Below are 8,555 nucleotides of genomic sequence, written 5' to 3'. Positions count from 1 at the left end.
ACTCCTTATAATGTTGTGCTTCTTTTGTCTTTTTGAGGCACTACATTGTGCAGGCTGGCCTCCAACCCATAGCAATCCCCGTGCCTCAGCCTCATGAGTGCTGGGGTCACAGAAGAGCGCTGCCACACCCAACTCTCATTATGGTTCTGATATGCATTTTCCTGATGCTTTGCATCGAGCATCTTTTCATGTGCAACTGGCCATTTTTCAATAGTTTTTGTTTCTTATGAAAACTGCTGACACATTTTCAGAATTCACATATCTCAGTTCTAAAGGAGCTGCTTCATCCTGTTTTTCTTTGCTCTGACACTTAAGCTCCACTTTGGTCTGAAGTTGTGCCCGAGCACTGTACACACTAACAGTTTGACTTGGCTTTGAGCTGTCCATTAAGCCTAACCTCAACAAAACATGACTATCTGGAAATCCTTGAGAAGAATGCTAGGGTTAAGATCTTGCTAATGCAAGTGCTTTTTCTAACTCGTTTAGCTGGATATTGCCTTGGGCAATCATCATCTGGATTGTATCCTCTTCTGTGGTGCTCTTATTTCTTTTGAATTCTTCTCTTGCCCAGTTCTTCAGGTATTTGCGGTCAGACGCATCTGGAACTTGCCAAATTGCTTGCAAAATCCTTCGGTATAGGAGAACTTGCTGCCTTCTTAGGAACTGCTTCAGTGTCAGCATGCCCGAGGGTAGGCGGGAGGTGGCCATATCTGTAGAGCCGGCGGGAGTCTAACTTTTTTTAAAAAATGTATTAATACAGGGTCTACAGGGTCTCACTATGGAGATCAGACTTGTAATGATCCTCCTGTTTACAGCCTCCCAAGCACTGGGATTACAGGTGTGCGCCACCACGCCCAGTCTCCAACACCTCTCAGGTTGTCTCAGGGGCAGGGATGGCATGGCATGGCATGCCAGGGATTGAACACCAATGGCTGTGTTCTGCTTAAGCAGGTGCTTTAGTCAGGTGAGCTATTTGGCTGCCTCTAGTTTTCTCTAATTTAACCAACTTGTTTTTTCTTTTTTTTTCTTCTTAGCTTATTTGGCAGGGATGGGGATTGAACCCAGTGCCTTGCACATACTAGGTAAATGGTCTTCTGTTAAACTACAACCCCAGCTCCCCAATTTCTTTTTTCTTTTTCTTTTTTTCTTTTCTTTTCTTTCCTTTTTTTTTTTTTTTTTTTTTGCAGTACCAGGGATTGAACTCAGGCCCTTGCGCTTGCCAGGCAAGTGCTTATTCTACTGAGCTATCTCCCCAGCCCCTCCCCTATTTATTTCTGTTAATTCCATTTGTTCTATTTGTCTAAGCTCTCTGAGTGATGTAGATGGTGAATGCACTTATATCTTTTTATTTTATTATTTTTTTTTGTTATATCTTTTCATTTTATTAGCACATGTTCGCAGTACATAATGATTATGTTTGGTACATGCATATAATACATCTTAATTCTTTTTGCATTCCCACTCCTGCCCTATGAATATATTTATAAACCTTGAGAGGCTTATAGCCTGTTTTGTAACGTGTACACCACAATTGCTGCCAATAATAAAAGGTTAAATTAGGGAATAAGATAATCTCAGAAGTGATATGGACAGTCATCACAGAAGCCCTTCCAAGACTTTTTTTTTAATTAATTAATTAATTAATTAATTTATGTGTGTGTGTGTGTGTGTGGCCAGCTCAGCCCACCAGGGGGCGAGGCTGGCTGGCATGTGGTGCTGGGGATTGAACCGCGGTTCCTGTGCTTTGCTAAACTTGTTCTAAGTAGGTGCTTTAGACCACTGAGTCATCTCACCAGCCCGACTTTTTTTTTTTTTAAGCTAGAGTCTCACTAGGTAGCCCGGGCTGGTCTCACTCATGGCAGTCCTCCTGCCTCAGCTTCTAGAATTCTGAGATCACAGGTGTGAAAACACCAGTGTTTTTTCCAGTCAGGAAGGGCCATAATTGTGGTCATAAATACTTTACTTTGCATTAAAAAATTATCTAAAGATGTACCACTACATGATGGTACATACTTGTAATCCCAGAGCTCAGGAGATTGAATCAGTAGGATCACTGTGAATCCAAAACTAACCCGGGTTATGATTCGAAGTTAGCCTGAACTACATGGTAAACCCTGACTCAAAAGAAAGAAAGAAAGAAAGAAAGAAAGAAAGAAAGAAAGAAAGAAAGAAAGACAGTCATCTAAAGATGATGAGCTCTTCCTTTTTTTTCCTCTTCTCTTTCTTCTTTTTCTCTGTCTTTTTGAGACAGGGTATCTCTGTGTAGTTCAGTTTGGCCTTGAATTCACTTCGTAGCCCAGGCTGGTCTCAAACTCACAGCGATCCTGCTGGATTACAGGTGTGCGCCACCATGCCTCACTAGTGAGCCCTTCTTTTTCTTTTTATTTATTTATTTTGTACCAGGAAGTGAACTCAAGACCTAGTGCTTGCCAGGCAGGCACCATGCCATTCAGCTACATCCCTGGCCCCCTCTGTGTGTGTGTGTGTGTGTGTGTGTGTGTGTGTGTGTATTTTCGTACAGGGTCTACAGGGTCTCACTACATAGATCGGTTTCTTAGTGATTCTCCTGTTTTCAGCCTCCCAAGCACGGGGATTACAGATGCGCACCACCATGCCCAGTCTCAGTCGCCATCTCAGTGCACCTCGGGAGCCAGGCAGGCACAGCACGCAGGGGATCGAACCCCAGCCTCTGTGTCTGCCCAAGAAGGCGCTTTAATCCACTGAGCGATTTGGATGGCTGTAGGACCCACACCCCACCTTTTTTTTTTTTCTTAGATATCTTTCTTCCATTGCTGTAACAAAATACCTGGGAAAGTCAGTTGAAAGGAGGAGAGTATATTTGGGCTCATGGTTTCAGACCTTTCTGTCAGTTCCGCGGCTGTGAGCCTCAGGTGAGGCAGACCATCATGGCAGAAGGATGTGGCAGAGCGAACCGCTCACTTCACAGCAGTCAGGAAGCAGAGAGGCGGAAGAGCCAGAGGGCCAGGGACCAGGGACAAGACGCAGACCCAAGGTCACGCCCCTGTGATCTGCTTCCTCTGGCTGGGCCCCACTTCCTGTCTCCACCATTTCCCAATGATGTCGTCAAGTCATGACCAACATTAGTGTATTGATGAGGCTGGAGCCTTCCTAACCCACTTTCTCAGAGCTCCACCCTGAACACACGAAACGTCTAGGGGGCTTTTTAGATCCAGACCATAACAACAGAGCTGCTGTTATAATATAAAGTACTTTTAAAAATCTAGAACGTCAGCCGGGTGGCATGGTGGTGCATGCCTAGAATCCCAGAACTCAGGAGGCTGAGGTAGAGGATAATTGTGAGTCGAGGCCAGCCTGGGCTACAAAGTGAGCTCAAGGCCAGCCTGAACTGCGTAGGCGGCCCCTGTCTAAAAAAAAAAAAAATTAAAAAAATCTGGAGCATGCCAATTATACCTATTTTTAGCATCCCATCTTATCCCATCCTTCTCTTCTTGGGAGTGCCATTCCGTGTGAGAGCAAATCTTTGATGTAGTCTGACAGCTGTGCCGGAAGTGCAAGACATTGGGTGTAAAAGATGCCTTGATGGTTTTGTTATTTTACATTCAGGGATTGACCTTGAGGGACAATAGAAAAAAATCTTGTCAAGAAATAGCCTTAGTCTTGGTTGTGTTATTAATAAGAAAACTGAGGGCTGGCCAGATAGCTCTGCAGACGAAAGCGCCTACTGAGGCAGACCTAGGGACCAGGGTTCGATCCCCGGTGGGCCGTGCTGGCCCCATCCCTGGGGCAAGCTGCCCGGCAAATGAGCCTGGGTGTGGTGGCATGTGCCTGTAATCCCAGCACCTGGGAGGCTGAAAACAGGAGATGGCTCAGTGGAATAAGCGCTTCCCTGGCAAGCGCAAGGGCCTGAGCTCGATCCCCTGGTTCGAATTAAAAAACAACAACAACAACAAAACAAACCAGGAGAATCATTACAAGTCCGATCTGTATAATGAGACCCTGTACTAAAAATACAAAATAAAAAAAAAAAAGAAAGAAAACAAAACAAAAACTTTTACAACTTTTCATTAGGAATATAACTTCCCTAAAAATGAGAACACCTATCCTTTGTTTAAGGATTGTTTGCCTTTGTGTTTTTATTTTGAGGATGAGAATTCAGGACCTCAGGTATGCAAAACCTGCATTCCGGTTCTGACTATATCCTCAGCCTTCTTTTCTTCCTCTCCTCTCCTCTCCTCTCCTCTCCTCTCCTCTCCTCTCCTGTCCTCTCCCCTCCCCTCTCCCCTCCCTTCTCCTATCCTTTCCCCTCCCTTGTCCCCTTTCCTCCCCTCCTTCCTCTCCCCTCCCCTCCCCTTCCCTCTCCTCTCTTCTCTTCCTTCTTTTCTGTGGTGCTGGAGATTAGTCCCAGGCCCTTGAGCATGCTAGTGTCATTAGAAGGCAGGGCTGTGTCCCTGAATGAAGAATGAAGCCTCAGATGCAGGGCATAAACAGATTGAAAATTAATTAATTTTGGGGGTACTGGGAATTGAACTCAGGATCTCACACTTGGCAGGCAGGCACTGTGCTACTGAACTAGTTCCCAGCCCCCAGCAAATTTATTTAAAAGACATAAAGGCAGGAAAGTAAAGCTCCTGCTAGAAGGAGGGAGTTCTGAGTAGGATGCCTATGAGGGCTCCTAGTCTAGGTTGTTTTTTTTTTTTTTTGGTGGCAGAACCAGGGATTGAAGTCAGGCCCTTGTGCTTGCCAGGGAAGCGCTTATTCTACTGAGCCATCTCCCTGGCCTCTATGTTTTTTTAGAAAAATATTTATTTATTCATTTGGTACAGGATCTCACTACACAGCTCAGACTCATAGTTATCCTCCTGTCTCAGCCTCCCTGGCACTGGGATTACAGGAGTGCACCACCATGCCTGGTTTCAGGGCAGCATGGTGCTCCCAGGGTTCTAGGGCTGGCCCAGCACGCAGTACCAGGGATTGAACTTGAGACCTTGTGCTTGCCAGGCAGGCATTTAGACCACTGAGCTATCTCCCCATCCCAGTTTAGGGGTTATTTTAAGGGATTTAGCAGGGAGTTCAGTTCATTGTGTGAGAAATATAATCTCTTACCAGAAGGAGACTATGTATTTTAGAGGTTCCAATCTATGCAGTATTCACACAGTGTCCACACCAGCCTGAGCCAATGGCTTGCCTGATCATGTTCTGGGGAGGTCCTGGCAGATGTTTATAAGATTCCTGGGAGCAGTGGGGCATGGTAGTGCAACATCTGTAATCCCAGCACTTGAAAGGCTGAAGCAGCAGAATCCTTGTGAGTTTGATGCCAGCCTGAACCACATAGTGAGACCTGTCTCAAAACAACTAAAAAAAAAAAAAAAAAAAATTCTAGCTGTGATCCAGGGAACAAATGATCTCAGGTAGATGACTTCCAAGTGATACAGGGGAAATTCCCAACCTGAAAGGTAGCAGGGAAAGTTTGTGTTCTCTAAAACTGAAGAATGAATTTTAGGAACAAACGGAGATTATGAACAGAATACATTTGTTGGGGGAAAGAAAGCTCCTGTCCAAGAGAAGGACAAGAAGTGGGCCCTGGTGGGTGGTCCCCAGGAAGCTGTCTCTTCCAGGGGCTTTTATAGAGGTAAAACAATGCGGTGGTGGAGAAGACATGGGAATTCACTTAGGTGTGGGCATGTGGTGGGACAAAACTATGGTCAACCAATGAGATTGCAAGCACTGTTGCTCAGGTAAAGTTGATTAAATCCAGGACCAAATGAGGAAGCAAGTCACGTAGCAAGCGGGCATGAAAATGGGACAGGGTCTCTTCCTGTTGGGGGTTGAGTTAATGACTCATTTGGGCTCTAGGTGATTGATACCTATTTAGAATACCAATCCCTGATGCCCATCCCTAGGGAAGTGTGTAGCTGTATTTGTTTCCTCTTTTGTCTTGAGGTCTGGCCCACAGCTGGGAGTGTCTGTCTCTTCCAAAGTTGCAGTCATCTTGTCCTCCATCTTGTCTCCTTGAGGGCCTGGCTCTGTCTGACTGCCTATGATATTTCTATCTAATTCAGCTGCCTACGACAGTTGTGCCTCAGCTTACTCCATGTGGGGACCACTTTTCTTACTATCTAGTAGAACCCTAACTGTGTTCTACTGCCGAGCTACATCCCAGCCTGGACTCTTAGGTTAAATCATCACCAAGAGCCAAGTGTCTGATATGAATCAGCACAAAGCCTGCTCCCTCAGCCCCACCCCTGAAAAGGTGGGAAAAAAAAAAAAAGGCTTTTTGAAAAGTGGAAGTTCACTTCCCTGGCAAGTGCAAGGGCCTGAGTTCAATCCCCCATTATGCACCCCCCCAAAAAAAAAAAAGAAAAGAAAAGAAAAGTGGAAGTTCAGTTTCACATTGGGTAAAGATGTAAACTCTGCTATCAGAGGAAAACACAAGAAACAAGCAAGCAAGCAAAACAAACCCCCCAAATTTTATATCTTCAGCTTAAGAGTAGACTTTATACGATTATCTAGAGCTTTATACATCTTAAAATAGAAGTCATTAGAAACAGTACTTCTAGAAGGGCAGAGCAAGGACGTCTGAAAATCCATTCCTCCATAAAAGCAGCTAGAACACCCACAAAAACTGTCAAAATCAACTTTGAACCCTTGAAATTAACCAAAGCATTAAAAAAAAAATCTAAGATCTTTAAGAAAAGTGGCTGAATTTCAGTAGCAACAGTGAACTCTGTAGCAGCTCTCTTGCACCTTCTCTCTCCCATTCCATTGCAGCCTTCATGCAGTTTCACTGGGACTGAAAATCTGCAGTTTAGCAGCCACTAGAGGGGGCAGAGTGGGCTGGCAGAGTCCCCAAGAGCTCCATCCATCCCTGGAGCGCTGTTGCTATTTGACCTATCTGACCGTGCCTCATGGGGTGGCAGGGCCTGCTGCAGAGTATCTGTAGTCCCAGCCACTTGGGAGCTGAGACAGGAGAATCACGTAAGCCTAGGAGTTCATGACCAACCCAAGCAATGTACTAAGGCCCCATCTCAAAAGAAAAAGCTTCACTCACCACCACACCTGACTTTTTGTTGCTGTTGTTAAGAATTCCCATTTTTTAAAGAATTGCAAGTGAGGCAGGAGAACTGGGCATGGCAGACAGCCGGGGAAATAGGTATGACCTGTTCATTTCAAAATCCCAAACTAGGTGTGGTGACACATGCCTAACGTAATCCCAGCACTCAGGAGGTTGAGGCAGGAAGATTGTTGTGGATGTGAGGCCAGACTGAGCTACACAATGAGTTCGAGACAGCCTGAACTACATAGTGAGACCCTATCTCAAAAAACAAAACAAAAATGCTGGGAATGGTGTCATGTGCTTGTGATCCCAATACTCAGTAGACTAAGATAAAGCTTTACTACCAGTTGCCTTTTTTTTTTTTTTTTTTTTCCGGAACTGGGGATTGAACTCAGGCTTTTGTGCTTGCCAGGCAAGCACTTATTCTACTGAGCCATCTCCCTGGCCCCGCAGTTGCCTTTGACTTGACCAGTTCTTTGTTAGGATAGAAAGAACACAGTAGCCACCTCTAGAAGGGAAACTCCAGCACTCCTGACCCTGGTAACACAGGTGCTGGCATTACAGGTCTGTGCCCCACATCCAGCAACAGGGCTAATCTCTATCTGACCAGACTCAGAACTCATGTATAACCCAGGCTGGCCTTGAGCTTGCAGTGATCCTCCTGCCTCAGCCTCCTGAGGGTTGGACTTATAGGCATGTGCCACCATGCCTGGCCTTCTAGGATCCTGAAATGTATCATTAGGTTATATATTTGAGCTCACTCTTTTTCTGATGTGGGCATTCATAGCTCTAAGATTTTCTGTTAGAACTTCTTTCCTTGTGATATCTATATGTCTGTATATCTATCTCTCTCTATATATATCTATATATCTATATATCTATATGAATTTTTTTTGTACTGAGAATCAAACTCAGCAACTCAGCACCTCACACTTTCCAGGCAGCTCCTGCATCACTGAGATAAATCCCCTGCCCTAGTTCTTAGATGCTGTACTGGAATTACTGTTCATTTCTAGGAGCTGTCTTATTTTTTCCTTGATTTCTACTGTAACCCACAAATCATTCAAGAGTAGTCCCAGCACTCAGGAGGGTGAGGCAGGAGGATCACTGAGTTTGAGGCCAGTCTGAGATACATGGTAAGTTTAAGGCCCTAGTCTGTACTACATAGCAAGACCTGTGTCATAAAGTTTATATATATGAATATATATGTATATATATTCCATGTGTTTGCACAATTTCTATGTTCTCTTTTTCCATTTATTTCTAGTTTTGCTGTGTTATGATCTAACAATATGCATGGTATAATTTCAGTTATTTTGTATTTACTTAAGCTTGCTTTACTGGCTTAAAACTAACTAGCTTCATTGTCTGGTTAGTTTGTCTTTTTTTTTTTGTGCTAGAGATCAAACTCAGGACCTTGTGCTTGCCAGGCTGGCACTTTTGCCACTGAGCTATCTCCCTGGCCCTAGTTTGTATCTATTTTGGAGAAAGTTCCATGTGCAGCTGAGAAGAACGTGTA

General features: G+C 44.5%; 1 pseudogene; it reads right to left on the bottom strand.

Annotated features, from left to right (window-relative positions):
- Positions 1-444: 444 nt before the first annotated feature.
- Positions 445-708, bottom strand: LOC101585920 (annotated as a pseudogene).
- Between the last annotated feature and the right edge of the window lie 7,847 nt (positions 709-8,555).

The sequence above is a fragment of the Octodon degus genome, unplaced genomic scaffold, assembly GCF_000260255.1.
Source record: "Octodon degus isolate 3935 unplaced genomic scaffold, OctDeg1.0 scaffold00146, whole genome shotgun sequence".
In the NCBI taxonomy this organism is placed as follows: domain Eukaryota; kingdom Metazoa; phylum Chordata; class Mammalia; order Rodentia; family Octodontidae; genus Octodon; species Octodon degus.
The sequence above is the reverse complement of the archived record's forward strand: the minus strand, read 5'-3'. Positions and strand labels throughout refer to the sequence as shown.